This window comes from Syngnathoides biaculeatus, chromosome 23 (assembly GCF_019802595.1).
Source record: "Syngnathoides biaculeatus isolate LvHL_M chromosome 23, ASM1980259v1, whole genome shotgun sequence".
Classification (NCBI taxonomy): domain Eukaryota; kingdom Metazoa; phylum Chordata; class Actinopteri; order Syngnathiformes; family Syngnathidae; genus Syngnathoides; species Syngnathoides biaculeatus.
In genome coordinates, this window is record NC_084662.1 from 19,567,841 (window position 1) to 19,586,072 (window position 18,232).

An 18,232-nucleotide genomic window follows, 5' to 3' on the forward strand; every position below is an offset into this window, starting at 1 on the left:
TATTGTTTGCGCTTCTTTTTGAAACTTTTCTTGTATGCCTTTATTGTGATATCTTGTTTTCTGTCTGGTGTGCAACACAAAATGTACAAAAACATATCTTGCATTTCTCCTTGAGGGATTATAATCGGTATAATAAATATAAACGTAAAAAAATGCCTCTGCATTATAACCTTAAAATCTTTTTTTCATGCACCCAATCAAGCTATCCCAGAACTATTCAAACTTTCCTTTTTTTCTGGATTAATTGAAGTTTAGCTACTTGTTTCTTCTACTTGAACTGAACTTTTCAATGTCACCAAATGAGACATGATAGATGAAAATCTGTGATGCTTTTCATGTTTTTATAGATATTCACAAAATTTTGAATGATTCGTAGATCTTAGCTAAGTTTTTTTTTCTTTTTTTAACATACATATGTTAAATGTTTTAGCTAAAATATTCAATATTCATTCAGAGCGAATCATTTCACTATGAATTATAGCTTTAGAGATAAATATATAATGCTTATGGTATATATATACATTTTACCCGGTTAGGGTTAGGTTAACCCTAACCTAACCTAACCTAACCTCATATTTCAACAATATACATTATAGTTATACAACCATATAAGTTTAAGTATATGTTGTATCTATCCAAAATCGACATTTTTGGTATTCCATTAAATTCCATCTTTTTTTGTAAAATTGCTATCAGCTTTAGTTTTGCGTCTTGCCTTGCTAACTAGATTTAACAAACCCTCCATGGATACTTTATAACAAAGATACTCCTTACACTTTGATGTCTTCTTACCCCAAAGTGCTCAAGTGAAGAATCTCTTTTCTCAAATTGATCACTTCAAGCAGAGCAGATTTTTTTTCACCTCACAATATCAGTTCCAAAAGGTGAAAAACTCAGTTCGACACTCTAAATTATTTCAAAAATGTCTTCTAAGTGATTCCACAAAAGTATTTGCTTGACAGAGTGTAGATTGATCATAGATTGGATTTGAAGACGACAATAATGGAAGTAGTAGCATACTGAATATATCAATCCATTCTCTTTTGCGCTTAACCTCACAAGGGTCACGGGGAGTGCTGGAGCCTATGCCAGCTGTCAATGAACAGGAGGTGGGGTACACCCTGGACTGGTTTCCAGTCAATCACAGGGCACATACAAACAGACACACTTACAATCACACCTGGGAGCAATTTAGAGTGTCGAATTAATGTTGCATGTTTTTGGAATGTGGGAGGAAACCAGAGTTACCAGAGAAAACCCACGCAGGCATGGGGAGAACGTGCAAACTCCACACAGGTGGGGCCGGGAGCGAACCTGTGTCCTCAGAACTGTGAGGCCAACGCTTTATCAGCTGAGTCAACGTGCCGCCCCCGAGTATATATACACACACACACATATATAAAACCCTAGTATCAAAGATGATTGGGTAAAAAATAGCTGCATTTGCTCTCTGATACGAGAACAAATTTAAAGACTTTGTCTTTCTTTTTTATGTAATGTGATTTTTGCATAACGCTTAAAAGTTAATCTTTTAAAGTGGTTACTATTATCCCGCTGGTAAAACAAAAAAAAGTTGTTTTCATAAACATGAGGTAAGCCCCATGAAAGCGACTTTTTACTATGTTCATGAAATATTATTTCTCAGCAATAAAATAATTGACTCATTAACACACAACTTGCAGGCAGCTCATCCTTTAAATTTACTCGCTTGAAACAAATTGCGTATACTGCAAGATACGCGTTCTACCAATGCGTCATAAAGATTCTCAGTGGAGCAGGTCTTTAAAATTAGATTAGCAATTTCAATTAATTGGCTAATTAGTGGAAAATAATGACTTCATAGATGAGAGGTCGGACCACTAGAGTTGCTTGCGCTACAGAGTGCAAATTTCAATAGGGCGACCAAAACATTGATTAATTACTCAACCCAAGCACATGGTCGACAAAAACAAACACATTTGCAACACTGGGGCAGGTTAGTTCATGAAGAGATTGCTTGATCTCATTTAATTGGAAGATGCTGGAAAATGAGTGAATAGACACAGCTTGCTTTTGCTGATAAGAGTTTTGTCATTGTGTTTTTCCAATTACTTTGCATTGTATTTTTAGGAGAAGCTTGAGGAAATATTAACCATCTTAAAGCCAAACGCCTATCAATAAATGAGAGTCTTTACAGTGTCAGGGGTTATGTGTTGCGAATGATAACGTTATAACGTGTTACTATTCCCTGTAAATTAATGTTTACCCATTAGTCATCGCCATTGGCAGAAGTGGCTTGCTGCTAGTTTGTTTAGCGAATCCTGTGAATCGGCTTTGTAAATGGAGGTTATTGGGGCAGCTCTCCCTGGCACAAGGAAAAAAAGAAAAGAAGAAGCTTTGGATCACAGTTGTGTCATTATTTCCCATGAAGAATTGTGTGTTTACCTGCAAGAGCAATGGAGCACTTCACAACCATTTCAATAATGAGACCATTGCAGGATAATTGCTGCTCTTTCACCTCAGACACTTTTAAAGTTAGAGAATGAAAATGTTCGCAATTACTTTAAATTGTTTTTCACGTCGAGAGGAAACGGTGACAGATTCATAAACTTGAAGTCCCTCCGGATGATTATTTTTGTTGTTGTTTAAGACTAACGTGAAAAGACGTGAATATTTGCTTGTGTCTTGGAAAACTATGTGCTCATTCTTTTATATTTTGGGCCACTTATTAAAATCATCAGTTAGTGGATTAAAGCAAGCTTCAGAGAGACATCAACCAGAAGGTTGACAAGACGAGTGTACCAGGTCACTAAACAACAGGCAGGGAGCAATGAAAGAAACAAGGCAGTCATGAATAATACATAAAATAAAAAGGTCCCACTTTTAAGCTTTCAGCTGGAGCTGCCTTGCTTTCTTTCCTCTTCCTCTTTCAACGTTGCACACTTTTTTCAGACATCCTCAAACTCAGCAGGAGAGTGAGACTGATTGGTTTAATTATGTGTGCTGTGATTAAGACGGTGCACTCATCAATATAGATCCTGAGATGTACCACTGGGAGGATTTGAAACATTCTATAGCAGGTACCAGAAAGTTTAATGTACACACAATTTGTTTGCACCCATGCAAGTTATATACGTACACTCATTGACCATAACCTCTTTTACAAAGATCCAAATTCTCAATTTGATTAACATGATCAGAGTTATTTATTTTGTGATATAGGCATTTTCTTTCTGTAGGAGTCGAAATACATCGAATCATACCCTGAGGTACAGTTTTTCTTGGTTACCTTATTTTACTACATATCTCAGAATTATGCTGTGCAGTTACTGGAATTTACCACATGAAATATTATATGCAAACTTTGGATTACGGAGGACATTTTTTATACAGCTCTTGTAATTACAATGTCGTTTTTTTTTTTTTTTTAATTCAAATACACACTGCAAGGGGATTTTTAAAGAGGGCCGCTTACCGTCTTTGGACAACTTGCGGTCATTGCAGAGAAGAAGAGAGGCAAACACAAGCTCACCGGGTCACCTTCACATCCCAGGACAGCTCCTCCATATGAGGTCGTTAAACTTTAAGCACATATGGGAGGGCGAGTGGCTTGCTAGCGCGTGTCAAGAGGAAAATGAAGGTAGCAGTCAGTCAGACCCTGGAAGGAAAAGGAGACCGACAACAAGCAAAAGACGGCTTCTTCCCCTTTCCTGCTCGCTGTCTCTCATGTAACTTAACCCCTGAGCTGCCTTGGCTTCTAGACACAAACAGAACCAGTTCCAGACCTGTCCTAAACCGGTGGATGCCTCTCCCTTTTTTTTTTTTTTTTTGCTCTCCCTGTTTTCTTGTTCCTCTACAATCTTTTTATTTTTTTTTGGTATCATTTAACTCTTGAAAATGTGCGGGTCGGAGATGAGCTCACCACGGGCTCAGGTTTCACATCTGTACTGGAATGCAAGGGCAGCCGCACAAGAGAGGCAGAGGTGCTGCGGAGGTCAAAGGCTACCGGTCTAGTGTGGAGGAACACTGTCAAGAGGGGTCTGTCTCATGAGGTCTCGGCCATGTAGGGTGGTTTTGAGCCTGTGTGTCTTGGGGATGGGGAGGGGGGGGTTGAGGGGCCTGCAGTTTGAGAACAAAACAAGAGTTAAAGGGGTCACAGACAGCGGATGTTGTGAGGCCAAAGAACATTTGACAGCAGTAGACTGGAAGACACTGAGAACAGTTAGACACTTAAATTCCCCGAGGTGCCAGATTTATTGCTAACTCAGTGTTTTGGGTCTTTGCCTGAAGGAAGAGGTCTTTGTCCGATGCGCATGAGTCATTTTGTGGAGTTTATTTTGTGTACACGAAGAAATGCGTGCTGTGAAACCTTTTAAGTTGATGCCACTGAGATTGTATAGGATTCCAAATCTTTCGGAAAAAAATATGCCTATTATAAATTGAACATCGCTGCCTGTAATCAATACTGAAATGACAATTATCGCAACGATGGGGATATTACACAAAATCCACAATTGCGCGTAGCTTGATGTCAAATTTGCATTAGTAGCTAGCTTTCCACAGTTCCACAGAGGGCCTGCCTTGTGATGTAGTCAGTTTAGTGTTATCAAGTGGATTTTTTTATGCAGTTTTCACTTCATCAATCAACACACAAAAAGTAAATGTCATGTAAATTTAAGAAAAAAACAAAAAGAGGGATCTAATTGCTCATTCATTACATGGAATATCTAATTCTCCCGTGCATTCCTAATCGCTCTTTCACCAAACAGGTATATTTTATCGGATTATGTTCATCTGAGATGTCACGCTGTGGCAACCCCTAAGGGGACAAGCCAAAAGAAACTTACTTTTTACTTGAATATTCAATAGTCAGTCGGATTTTTGATTACTAATCGCAGCACTATTGGATGCAAATTGTCATTTGTAAAGTCTGTTTAATGCACCTTCAGAAATAAAGTGAGAAAAAGTAAGTTTCTAGTTACATTTTCATAGAATAACTGAAAACGAAGTATCGATGGGTTTTGAAGGGCCAAAATCCAAACTCAACATCGATGATCGCTGTTGAAGGTGCAAAAAAAAATGTGATCATTGTCTGAGTTTAATTCAACGTACTTAATTCACAAATTATTTTTGGTTTAATCAGTATGTATTTTAAAATATATTTAATAGATAAACATTCTATGCTAAATACATACATATATAATGTATTTCTTAAGTAAAAAAAACTATATAAAAATATTACTTTGTTGTAAGAAGACTTGAAATGACTTGAAAATCATAGTGTTGGACTCAGGACTTCATTCAGGACTCGAGGGCAAAAAGTTGAGAGTTACTTGTGTAATAAAATAATAATTGAAAAAACAAATAATTGAAACGGTGTCATCTATGGGAGCCGCTGTTTTATTATATAATGTGTATATCAGTTCAGTGAGCATTTAAGGATTAACTCTGCACGTCTGTTTTTCATTTTCTTTGACTTTTTTCTTTCTTTTTCTGTTTTTCCTTTTCTTTGACTTTTTTTCTTTCTTTTTTTCGGGACAGCTATTCCAGAAGAAGGTCCAGTCTCAACAAGAGGTGTTATGAGAAGAATATGAGAAGGACTGAATAAAACCCCCTGCTAGTCATGGCGGCCTTGCTACAAATAGCGTGAATAAGCTTCAAGTAATCGACACCCACCCTCTAAATGTTTAGAGTTGCCTTTATCGATAGTTTAAACCCTAATTATACCATAAACTATAATCCCAAAAGACCAATTTTACATTCAACTCATTTTACAGCTATACACTTAATGAATATCTTACAAATTATTTCATTTGGGAAAGTATTCGCAAATGACAAATTACTATTTGTCAAACAGTAGCGAGAGCTTCTTTGTTTCTTAGCTTAAAATTTTTGATAGCAACTCAACTGAGCAAAAACACACTCATAGGGTAAAGACTAACTTCTGCTCAACACACAAAGATCTTAGTCATTGTTCATTGTTGAAGCCTATTATTTTAACAATAGTTTTTCCTGAAGTCAGTTTTTACCAGCCAGAGAATTCGGCGCTATCTTGTGTCATCTGAGGGAGTTACAAAAACTGCAGAAGAACACACAAATAGGATGGATGACACTTTTGAGCATGTGCCTGATAAATTTTACAAAGATATATAGATATAAATGTATATGTATAGTTTTATTACAGTTTAGCGTGGATAACTTATTTTTACACTTGTGTGACAAGTGAAGAGGTAAACATTTTTCTCAGATGTATTCTTTTAATGTTAAGGAATAATAGATAAAGCATGGCAACAACAAACTATTTGAAAATACCTTTTTTTGTTTTGTTTTAGAAACCAGGTTTGAATTTACAATGAAACCTACAACCAGGGCTCTTTAAAAAAAAATGTAATCCATTCAATGAGAAATGGTGAAGTAAATGAAAAGGAACTACACTGTACTTGGGGTGAAGTATAAAATAGCATAGTTACCCCCGCCTCCTTAAAAAAAGTACGTTCTTTCTTCCACATTTGTAACAAAACTAATTTCTCCTCTTTTACGGCAACAGTTTTACATTGTCATTTTTCATTAACCAAGTCCTTTGCAACAATTTTGTACTTTCACCAACCGAAACAAACATAGAATAATAGGATACAATTTAAAGAAGAGTAAATATAATGCTGTTTTTATTAGGTTGAGCTCCGGCAAATGGGCTGCAAGATGGGAGAAACCTGATGATCATTTGAAGGGCCTGTGGTCAATTGATATGGGCCCTAAAAAAAATTGTGTTTAGTGGTGGGGTCCAAAGTATTTTTTTCTTTTCTTCATCCAGCCCCAAATCCCTGGCACAGTCTGTGTTCAAAAGCTCACTCCACAAACCTTAACCTCACATTAAATGTCAATATCATACAGTATATTTCTACTGAGTGTTATGACGCAAAACAAAAAATTGCATCTGGTCACGATTACCAGCATCTGTGGTGACTGGAAAGGGTAATATTTTGACACACAGCAAAAAAAAAAAAAAAAAAAAAATACCAATGCACTTTAAACCGTCTTCTTAATTTGTCTGTTTTTGTAGGGTTGTATTATGAAATCAGGGAAAGCAATATTATCACTGCACACTCCCTCTGTTCACTAGTGGTTTGAATCCAGCACAAAAAATTAAATGGTTTTGAAAACATGGACAGACTGCAGTAGCCATTTGGTGAAACTGAAATAACTGTAAACTCACAATGTGGAAAAAAAGACAAAGATGGCACCAGTTAAAATAAGTGCAAAATGTTTTTTTTGGATTTGTATCACACTGGCTTCCACAACATGAAGGCCAATGAAACTGACAAATGTCTTTTGCATAACATTAAATTTGTCTGGAAACCAAAAAAATCAATGTGTAATTGAAATTCAGAACATTGATGCACAACAATTAGTCGTTTCCTTTACTTATTTTAGTGATTTTTTTTGTCACATTGTTCCATTGGGAGTACCAGGTTTTTTATTTAAACACTAAAATGCAAAACATTTGAATGTTGCGTACCTTCATTTTACTGGTTTATCTGCATTGACTCCCATTAAAATTCTGAACACATATAGAAATTGTGGCAACGTGTGGCAACACAGAGGACAGAATGTGAAGGGTATTGAGTCATTCTGACAAATGAGTTGGACACATTCTGTAACTCGGATCGGAATCAAACTGTAAACTTTCGTACTCTCTTATTCTCTTAGTAGGATTCATGAATTATTCATTGACAAATGAAGGTGGAAATTACATTTCTCACCCTAGATCCCCACCATCTTTGGTGTTGCGAGATACTTTTAATTGATTTGTTTTTGGGAAGGTGCCATATCCTTACGCTCATGTTCAATGAGTCAGAGGATAAAAATGTGGCAGGGAAAAGTCAAGTGTCATTGGAATTGTTCAACCCTCCTGGACACGGCAATTAAAAAAAGCAGGGCTTATTAAATACAGTTCAAATGTAATTGTTTGCTTTTATGCTAGTTTATTTTCCTCTCTCCAGCCAACCACCCTTCTTTTAAATTTCGTCTGGTGGAGCCCAGCGACGCTTATGCCGCCAGGCATGTGTGGTCTTTATTAGGACAGGAAGCATGTGAATGAGCCTTGCAAGCCAGATCTCAGGAATCCCGATCCCTTACCCCCTTGTGGCATTCTTCACAAACGGTGCCAACTCATCGTTTATACTGATAACAGGGTTCTGTACAAGGCCTTGGTTCTCAAAGAAAAACAAAAAAAGCAGGATGTGTAGTGTTTTGCACGATGAGTACAGGAGAGTATGTTAACAAACCCTCCGGAGGCCCGTTCCCATGGGAACAGCGGCAATAGTGAACAGCTTGTTTTTGTGTTGTTGTTTTTTTGGCAATGTTACTGCTGCTGGAACCATGACAGACACCGGGGCTGGTCTGATATGCAAAATCCAAGCCAGGTATGCCTCAGGAAGAAGTCATATTTTAAATTTCTTCCTCTAGTTATTTGTTCATACAACTTCTGTGGAATTTCTCCTGTTGAGATAGAGTCCTTGTTCCATACCATGAACTGACAGGCTGAACTTATTCTTGAGGTTTCAGTAACTCTCAGGTGGATCACGATATCCGCTTTGGTTGAGCGACCGCAGGTTACTGTTACATGTCTCCACACGCTTGGCCGACCAACACTTGGCATTGGTTTTGACCTTTGGGCTCTCATGGGGAAGTTAACGCCACCTAAAGCAAGGAATTTTCCTCAAATGATAAGATCTTTTTGCAGGGTAGTTGACATCATTACCATATTTGTTCGATTATCCAGTTTGAAAATTACAGTAAATCACTCAGTAAATCACTTGTGAAGGTGCCATTTTGAAGGTATTACCGCTGAATGAAACATTGCCAAAAGAGAGCAGAAACATTTAAGCACTGCTCTTGCAATGCATTTAGAAGTCTAATATAAAACCAAAAAGGAAGGTCTGTGAAACGTATACAGCCAGCACGAGCGTTCATAATGTGTATCAAATTTGTATGTTTTTGTTTTCAGTGCGAAAGCAGGGGAGGCAAGAAATAACATTAAAGTCCACCTTTTTGGATGAGTGAACGTGCCATTTTTACCGTGTTTTCATTCTTAAGTGAAAACACATTTCCGGCAACCCTTCACCCGATTTCTTGCTGAGAGCAAACATCTCCCCTCTCTTGCTGCCCTCTCGCCAGGGACAAGCATGGTAATTGCAGCATTTGGAGCTGGAATGAAAGCACTTCACTAGGGAAAGGACGTGAAATGCTTTATTGCATGCGGAACTGCCAATTAAAGACAACACCTGGAATGTAGGGGCTTGCTTAATACAGCCCTCCCCTACGGCCCGGCCAGAAAACCAGTTGGTCCCTCTCTCCTGAGAGGCCCCAGGAGAATGTTTTTCTTTCCATCTTCCCTTCACTTTTACCCTGACTTTATATGCAAAAAGCCTGTCGACAATCCAACTTCACTTTGGGTCACATAGACCAAACATCACTAAGGCATGGCTTGCTCTTAATGCTATTAATAAAGCCCATTTCCTGGGTAGCACGTATGGCACAGCTACAACATAAACCTGATTGCAAGTAAAAACAGTTTTGATGCTCTCCAGCACCAGGCTACAACAACCTGGTACTGGAGAGATGGTCACCCCACCCCCAAATCAACACACACCTAGCCCAATCCATTTCTGCTCTGCCTCACATATGTTCCTTGTTTGTGTCGGCTTTATGTGAAAACAAAGCATCTTTCAACTTTCCAAATACTGCATCTAAAATATTATTGGATGAATAAGTAATTAAATGAGACATCACCGTGGCCAAATCCCAACAGTATACGATAGCAACATGTATTATGCTTTGGCCTTTGTTGGTTTCTGTAAAACCGAAGCGAGCTTTGATGCACAAAAATATTATCCAGACAGAATGTTCTTGAATAAAACCTACACTTTTATTCATTCATTTCTATTACAACTAGTTATTGTGGATAAATGAGACCAAAAGAACATTTTTATGCCGTCAGACAGAGACCACCTCTCAAGGTCTCACTCCATTCATTTGGTAGGCAGCCGGCCATGATCACAGTGTTCACACCTGCCCAAACAAACTAAATAAGACACATGTGAAAGAAAGGTTGTTCTTTTGCAAAACCATGGTGATGAACATAATAGCACACTAAACGTAGCATTCATGGCATGAGGGGATGAATAGGTGTCACATTTGCGGCACGCTTTTAGTGCCTGTTGAGTGAGTTCACTCTAAACAGCAATATAATGTCAAGTAAAGTTTGGAGATTTACCAATCATCACTCTCTGAAGCTCATAGATCATTACAAAAATACTACTATGTTAGCCAATGTGATCCAACAGTAACACAGTTTACCTAGGCATTACAAAACAGAATTTCATTAATTTAGGGTACTGCAAATAAATTATACTATACCTTGATCAACAATCTGAGGTGATCAGCTATTCTCTTATTCATGGTTATGTTCAGTCCAGCTTTAAAATTCTCATGCTCACATTATGGCTCACATTTCTGCTGTATAAGTGTTACCTTTCATCATGGTCCTACTGCAAATTACTATACACAGGATCATTGATTGGTTGTAATGTCGCCCAGTGGGTGTACACGGCATTAAAACGAAGCTGTAGCTATTCTAATAGCGACATAAGTTAAAAAAATAAAAAAAATGAATCTTTCCCAAATAATCAATTGCCATAAAAATAAGTTTTATTTTCCTCTACAGACCATATACATCACCCCTGTTTTAACAGTATCCATTTAACCTTAAATGACTGAAAATCAAATTTGATATATTATCTAGTCGGCCCGGGCTGTGTGGAGTTTGAATGTTCTCCCCCATGTCTGCCTGGTTTTTCTCCCGGGACTCCAGTTACTTCCCAAATCACAAAAACAAGATTAATTGGCGTCTGATTGTGAGTGAAACCTTTGTGTGTCTCCATGTGCCCTGCGATTGGATGGCAACCAGTTCAGGGTGTACCCCGCCTCCTGCCCGTTGACAGCTGGAATAGGCTCCAGCACTCCCCGCGACCCTTGTGAGGATAAGTGGCAAAGAACATGGATGGATCTTGTCGCATCAAGCTTTTAAACACATTTGAGTGTCAGACTTTATCTGAGGGAACTAGAGTTTTGTTCCACTAATGCTGAGATAAAAATTCAAGCAAAAATTCTCTTCCCACCATGTATTTTAGAACTGTAATTTTTTCAAAACATTTTGTGGGTGATATTTATTTATGAGTTATTTTTGTGTGTGATCTCGCCCCCCCTTTCTGTCACGATTTCCTCGGCGGAGCAATCTCACCATGGCGGTATTCAGTGGCCACGATCTGTTGTCCGCTCCTGGTGCTGATGGCTCATTGAGATGTTTACTCTCTTGTATTCACTGTACGAGAGAATACGGCATCTGTCATTATATGTTAGCTAATAATTTTTAATGTGCGCATGTGTACGTGTGTGTGCTCTGGGAGAGGGTAACCATGTAAAGCATTTTGAGTTGATTACTAGTCTCTTAACTGTAGCCAGTTAGACTTAAATTGTACATTATTTAATTCAGGAACTATTACAAAAAAGCGATTGCATGATTTGGTTAAAATTACATGCACTACATATAGTACAGAGGTTCAATAGAAAGTTAGCCAACTAAGAGTACTGTCATTTGTAATATGTGGGTCTGCTATTATTTCTCCTGAGTAATAACATATAAAATGTACTATCTCTATTACATGTACTGTAATTACTTTCAAATGATAGCAACTCCTAATGTAAAATGTATTCAAATGTGTTGCTTGGCCAGACCACCTCAAATTATCTGTACTGCTGGTGGTTTAGGGTTACCTAAACCATGGCCGGTTTTTCTATCCCTTCTCATTGCGACTAAAGTCATAAAGCCAATGCCCTTCACAATCATGACAAAGTCAGTGACTATTCTACAAGGAGGACCGCAGCATCAGTAGCACACATTTGTGGTGTTTGAAATGAGGCCCTGATTTACTTTCCAAATGTCTTTACCAGGAAGTGCCAACCTATTACACTGGAGCCTGACTGTCACACTTTTGAGGATGCATGGCATATCCTTTATGCTACTCCTTCAAAGTAGCATTGGAAAGTGGATGGAGATGAAAGGAGGTGGATACTCCTTGATAACAGGGTTTGTTATGAATAGGAGTGAAAGAAATGAGTAAAACGTGCTGTGCTCCCTTTTGTTGTCGCAGTCTAAGTGGAGCCTGGAAATTCGACGCAACCGAGGTTTATGGTGCCTCTCAAATATAAATTAGGGTTGTGGGGATTGCACATCCTTTAAAATTAGCGATATTATTAAACGGGTTTTGTACTATCACTTGACATTGTTTTCCAATTCAATATACAACAGCTCCTGTTAAAACACATACTGCTGTATATTTTGCCATAAAACATTGTCTTTCATAAAGACTCTAGGGGATAAAGCTGCTTCATGTGTGATTTATGTCAAAACATAAGCATGATGACTAGTTAGAGGAAACTCTTGAACTCAGTTTTGTAATTGCGGGAAGCGAGGGCTCAAAAGAAATGCCATTATTGTATGAAGAGATTACCTTCTGACATGCAATGTGATGTCTCTATTGACCATGGGCTTTTGCTAGCATGTCAGCTGCTAACATTGTAATTCTTACTAAGCTAGAACCACAATAAGGCATTACAGTACACTCATTCAGCCTCACTTCACAGATTTTTAATCTAGTCAAGCCCAATAAATTGGTCAAAAGTGACCAAGTGTTTTAAGACGTGAACACCCCACCCCAGACAGCAGTGTAAACTGTTACAGATGCAATTCTATCTTACAATATTGTGTATTTGTGATGCCACAAATCAAACGTCTTGTAGTTGAGCAAGAAAAGAGAGTTATAATTAAACAGAGATATCAGTGGTGAGGCCGGCCATGATGTACGGATTAGAGACGGTGGCACTGAAGAAACAACAGGAAGCTGAACTGGAGGTGGCAGAAATGAAGATGTTGAGGTTCTCGCTCGGAGTGACCAGGTTGGATAGGATTAGAAATGAGCTCATTAGAGGGACAGCCAAAGTTGGATGTTTTGGAGACAAGATTCGAGAGAGCAGACTTCGATGGTTTGGACATGTTCAGAGGCGAGAGAGTGAGTATATTGGTAGAAGGATGCTGAGGTGGAGCTCCCAGGCAAAAGAGCGAGAGGAAGACCAAAGAGAAGGTTTATGGATGTGGTGAGGGAAGACATGAGGGCAGTTGGGGTTAGAGAGGAAGATGCAGGAGATAGGCTAAGATGGCAAAAGATGACACGCTGTGGCGACCCCTAACGGGACAAGCCGAAAGGAAAAGAAGAAGAAGAAGAAGATCCATTGTATGTACAGAGAAGCTCAAATTTCTAACAAAAACCTTGAACTGTGCATTGTACAGCAAAGATCCAATAAAAATGTCTTAAATTTGTCATGGAAATGCTAAGTTTAAGGGTTGGGGGCCCTTAATTAAAGTGTGAACGCTGTGCGCCCAAAGACACGCTCTTGCGTTAAAAAACACCCATCATTCACATCCACAAATATTTAACAGAAAATCTTACCCATCTCAACTACTGCCTCAAAGTGGCATAAACTGTAACTGTTAGTGAGGGGCATCCCAGAGTTTTTTTTTTTTTTTTAATAGATCTCAAATGGTTTAAAAAAAATACCACCATATGAATAATAGAGCAAACGTAATCCACAAAAAAGCCTTAGTTTGGTAAGTCTGAGTGACAAGATGACAAATGCTGTGCAATTACATTGTGACTTTATGAATATGGATTTTAGGAGGAACATTTGAAGTATGAACAATGAACAGCAAGGAAATGTATGATTTTTCTGTTTATGATTGATCATCTGCTGTCATCCGGTTCACAGTGGCAAATAAGAAGCTAACCTAAATGGAAAACCTAAATGAAACCTAACAATGTCATTGTTAAAACTAGTTAGTGTCCTTATGTTTATTGTGTTGCATTGTCAAATGGCTGCGGAGGGTTCTGTTGGCCCACGACTTGTGTGAAACAGAGTGCACCAACACACCAACTTGGGCTCTGTGCTCGACATGAGACCTGGAGCTTATGTCAGGATGTATGAATCGGGAATAATATCCATTTTGACCTGTTGAAATATTCATTGGGACACCTGGAGTGAGCCAAAGGGTGTCTATTGGATACCCAGGACGTGGTAAAAAAATGGTCTTTTTCCTGAGGTTCAAATATTGCCATTCGAAAAAATGTGTGTCAGAGCTGTTTTGGTTTTGTATTAAGTGAGATAAGATGAACACGACTACAAATGTGAGGGAAAAAAAATCTGAGTGAGTGAAACATGATTAAGTGAGGGAAAACTGTACTTTAGAGTCTGTTTGTATTTTTCCATCAATAAATTATGCTTGATTACAATACGAAAATTGAAGCTATGTTAAAAAAAATACAATAGTAAAAATAATAGTACACCGAGACCTCGTTTATGACACACGAAATTCATCTGATACAGTTTACATATCTCGGTAGGTGCTGGAAACAACATACAACACATGCAGTGTATGTTGTTTTCAATATCCTCCATTATATATCATTTTTCATGTCTCAGAAATGTTTTGCTCAAATTAACGTTTTCTTGACTCAAGTCGCTTCATTGTCTGATTGTTGTCTCTTGGCTGCTTGTTGTCCTCGTTACTTGCAATAACCAATTACTTCGAGAACACAAAATAGAATATGGAGACAAAAAGTGAGCATTTTATGTCTAAGACAAAAATGAATGCCTTATGGCACTATAGTTTTGATGATTTTATGAGTTCCATGTCATAGTTTTGGTTCTGCCACCCACAGCTCCATTGCCTTATTGGTTTAAATCTCATTCCATCTATCACACATTTGACATGTGGACCATTTAGTTTCAAAATAGCCTCTTATTTCCCCGGGGAGACAGTAGGGAGAGGAAATATTGGACTTGCTTTAATCAGGTGTCCAAACACAGTTTTCAAAAAGAGATGTCGGCTCAAAGGATCATCAGTATCCCTTTACTGAGATGCTTACAGGTTTTATATGATTTATTTTAATTCATGGAAATGCAATGACATCACTTAATTATTAGAGTTTACTAAGAGGTTAGAGAAGAAACTAAACAGAGATGCAAGGGGGGGGAAAGATGAAAAGCTGACAGCCTGCTTCATCACAGTGTGATTTGGATGCTTTCCATCCACCTGGTGCGTCCTGTTCAAATGTTTATTTCTTTCTTCATTTATTCAGCTGTCTTGTCATCTCAACAGACTCTCCTTAAAACACACACGATAGGCAGCACACAGTTGTGGAGTGCACATAATTTGTCAGAACGGAAAGTAACCCCAGATAGCGCACGCAGCAGGTTGTGAGATTGAGCAAAACAAAGGGAGTGGGGGATGCATTCTTTCTCGAGAGGGTGGATGAATGACACTGGGAAGAGCAACTTAACTGAAAAAAAAATCTCCCTTCATCAGATGTACACATGAAGCATCTGAATGTGCACAAGTCAGCACAACTTTTAAAATGGTACCCACTGATCATCTTGTATATCTTTCAAATCCTCCTGAAAGTGTCCCTGAAATTGAACAATTCACAATTTTCGATTCACAAATTCTTCTTTGGAAGCTGGCATCTATTTGCTGAAAACTTTCTTTTTTCACTGTTGTTTTTTTTGTGCTCATGCTAAAGCAGTCTGATATAAAAGTAGTGTTTTGGCAAAATCTTGTGTCATTATGGTGCTTCGGGAACTTTGCTGGAACTTCATTTAGTCAGGCTCCACACATCCAACTATTTGTTTAATGGTACATTTTTCACCGTATGTCCTGTTTGAGTAGATACATAAAACCTTGCATATAGTTCAAGTACAATTTTTATGATGGTTTAAGAAAAGTTTTTAATTACAATGTAAACTTGAAGTTAGAAGAAAGTCAAAGCATTAAGACTCCAATAACTTCATGTGTGTTGCACCTTAGAGGGTTCATATTGTGGCTATTTAGACCTCCATAGATTGACTAACATGGATTTAGTGTAAAAGTGTCAATTTAATAAAAAAAAAAAACAAACAAACAAAATCACATTGGTTTTGTCATAGAAGGGTCAAAAAGGCCTCTCAGACAGCTACATCTATTTGACACAGTTTTATATCTACTTTGTCCATATTTGGATAAGATCGCCCCCTGTCCTCTGTTTACAGTGCTGGCTCGGAAATGTAAAGTGAAGGTGGAGATCTCGCTAGTGAAGTAGATAAGCTCAAGAAATTCAAATGACCTCACCTCAGTTCTCTCGGCAGGAAAACTTTAGGCTGTTTTTTTTTTTTTTTTTTTTTTTTTTTATTATTGGTGTGTGTGGTTAACTTTCTACATTTGTAAAACAATTAAAAACTAAACATTGACATGAAGCGTTAGTGCTTGCAATAGTTTGACCCTTGAACATACAACAGTTTACATTATTCTTGGAAAACGTGTTTTGAAAGCCACAAAATTAACAAGCGTCCCTGAATGATTCGACTCCAGACTTCAACTTGTATTGTACAGACAATGCATGAATCATCAGGAACAGTCATCCCCAATCTCCCCACCCATACTGAAGTTAACTGAAAATCGTGTCTAAAAAAAAAGTAGTCTATTGCCTTACCTCACCCATGCATACCTGGCCCAGAGGGGAAACTGCTCTTTAAACTCAAGCCAACTTTTTCCTGTTTTGGCTGGAAAAAAAAAAAGAAAAAAAAGAGGTTGTGTTACACAGTGGCTTGAATGCAGATGGGGCTCTTTAAGCTGTAGTTAAAATGTGATTTTAGGTCAGACCCAGACTTCTGAAGAGCAATGCCTGTAAAGTGCCTGTTTTTTTTTTTTTTTTTGCAAACATTATTTTGCCATTTGGCAGACAGCCTGATGTCCATAACACTCCATGTCCTGTGTTTTCACGGCTCAATCGACACGCGACCTCATGCTCCCCCCCGTCTTCTCCTACGCTCATCCTGGACCTGGCACCACCAGCTGTTGAATACATCAGGCGCCAAAATGGTACCTCAGCTGCCGCCGTGGCACTAACAGAAAAGCCTGACAAGTCGAGCAGCTGCTGGCGTGAAACCGTGCAAGGTCAGACAGACGAAAGCGTTACTTGGCTCCAGACGGAATCTCTTCATCGAACCAGCGCTATATTTCAGGGTTTTATGGCAGATATTTCAAAAGGAAAATTGTATTTAAAGGGAAAACAACTTGCATTATCTTTCCAATTAATGCAATCAGCCATCGGGTCGTCAGATGTCTCATGAAAAATGTTGCTCCCTCTCTAACTGATGTAATTGCCACGCTTTATAAAAGGATTAGCATAACTTCTAATGAGATCAGTGCTGAATTTGTGACTTAACAATCCTGTTAAGTGCAAAGATGAAGAGCGTCCAGCTGATTTACTGTTGCTGCTCTGACACACTGAACGCTGCCCGTGGCACCGTCACAACACTCACGTTAGTCATGAAAGATCGCCGTGGCTCATAAGTCAATCACGAGTGTCACTTTCATCGAGCGTATGGCAGCAAGTCGGTGGATGTCACTTGCTGTTTTTCTGAGGGGTTAATTCAGCAGGCAGGTTAACCTCACACTTCTTAGGTTATATAGAAGACAAATACATTGCCATTATGATTCATTAAAGTATTATTATTCAGTGTTAACTTTGGGTTAAAACAAACGTACAAAAGAGCGCAAAAGCCTTTCACTAGTGTCAGCATTCCATACAGTACAGTATGTCAGTGACAATGACAATATTCCTATTACACATGTACAATAATTACAAATGGAATTTCATTCATGCAAAAAGTGTGACAGATTGGTTAAAGATTATGTTTTTAATTAAGTAGTAACAAATAAAAATTCAGGCTTGAATAACTCAAAGAAAAAATGATAGAATTCTGTAATGTATTTGTAATGTACTATGTATTTGATCAAGAATTCATGTGTTGAAACCCTATATATATATATATATATATATATATATATATATATATATATAATTAAATTAAATAATTAATACCAGGCAGGGTTATACCTGTACATGTTAACATGTGATCTATTCTTTTTTTCTCTTTTACATATATTTGTGTTATACTCTAAGTGTGGGACCAATCAATATCTAGCACAGACAGCTTTGGAAAGGACCCCTATTACTGAACTCTAAGCAGACAGACTATTTTCTTACTTGAGCAGGACTAATCCCTGGCAAACCATTTAACCGACTTCAACAACCCATTC

The 18,232-nt window shown here is 38.1% G+C and overlaps 1 protein-coding gene across 7 annotated transcripts in view; it reads right to left on the reverse strand.

Moving 5' to 3' along the window:
• flrt2 (fibronectin leucine rich transmembrane protein 2) overlaps positions 1–18,232 on the reverse strand; it is a 112,839-nt gene that overhangs the window by 55,840 nt on the left and 38,767 nt on the right. The window contains exons 2-3 of one of the 7 annotated variants that reach the window (XM_061812717.1): positions 16,620–16,689; positions 11,282–11,362 (exon numbers count right to left, since the gene is read on the reverse strand). The gene's annotated coding sequence lies outside the window, so the exon portion shown is untranslated. Of the gene's footprint in view, positions 1–3,454; positions 4,067–11,281; positions 11,363–16,619; positions 16,690–18,232 lie in introns of those variants that run through there. The other 6 variants (XM_061812719.1, XM_061812718.1, XM_061812724.1 and 3 more) reach the window with 6 other exon arrangements.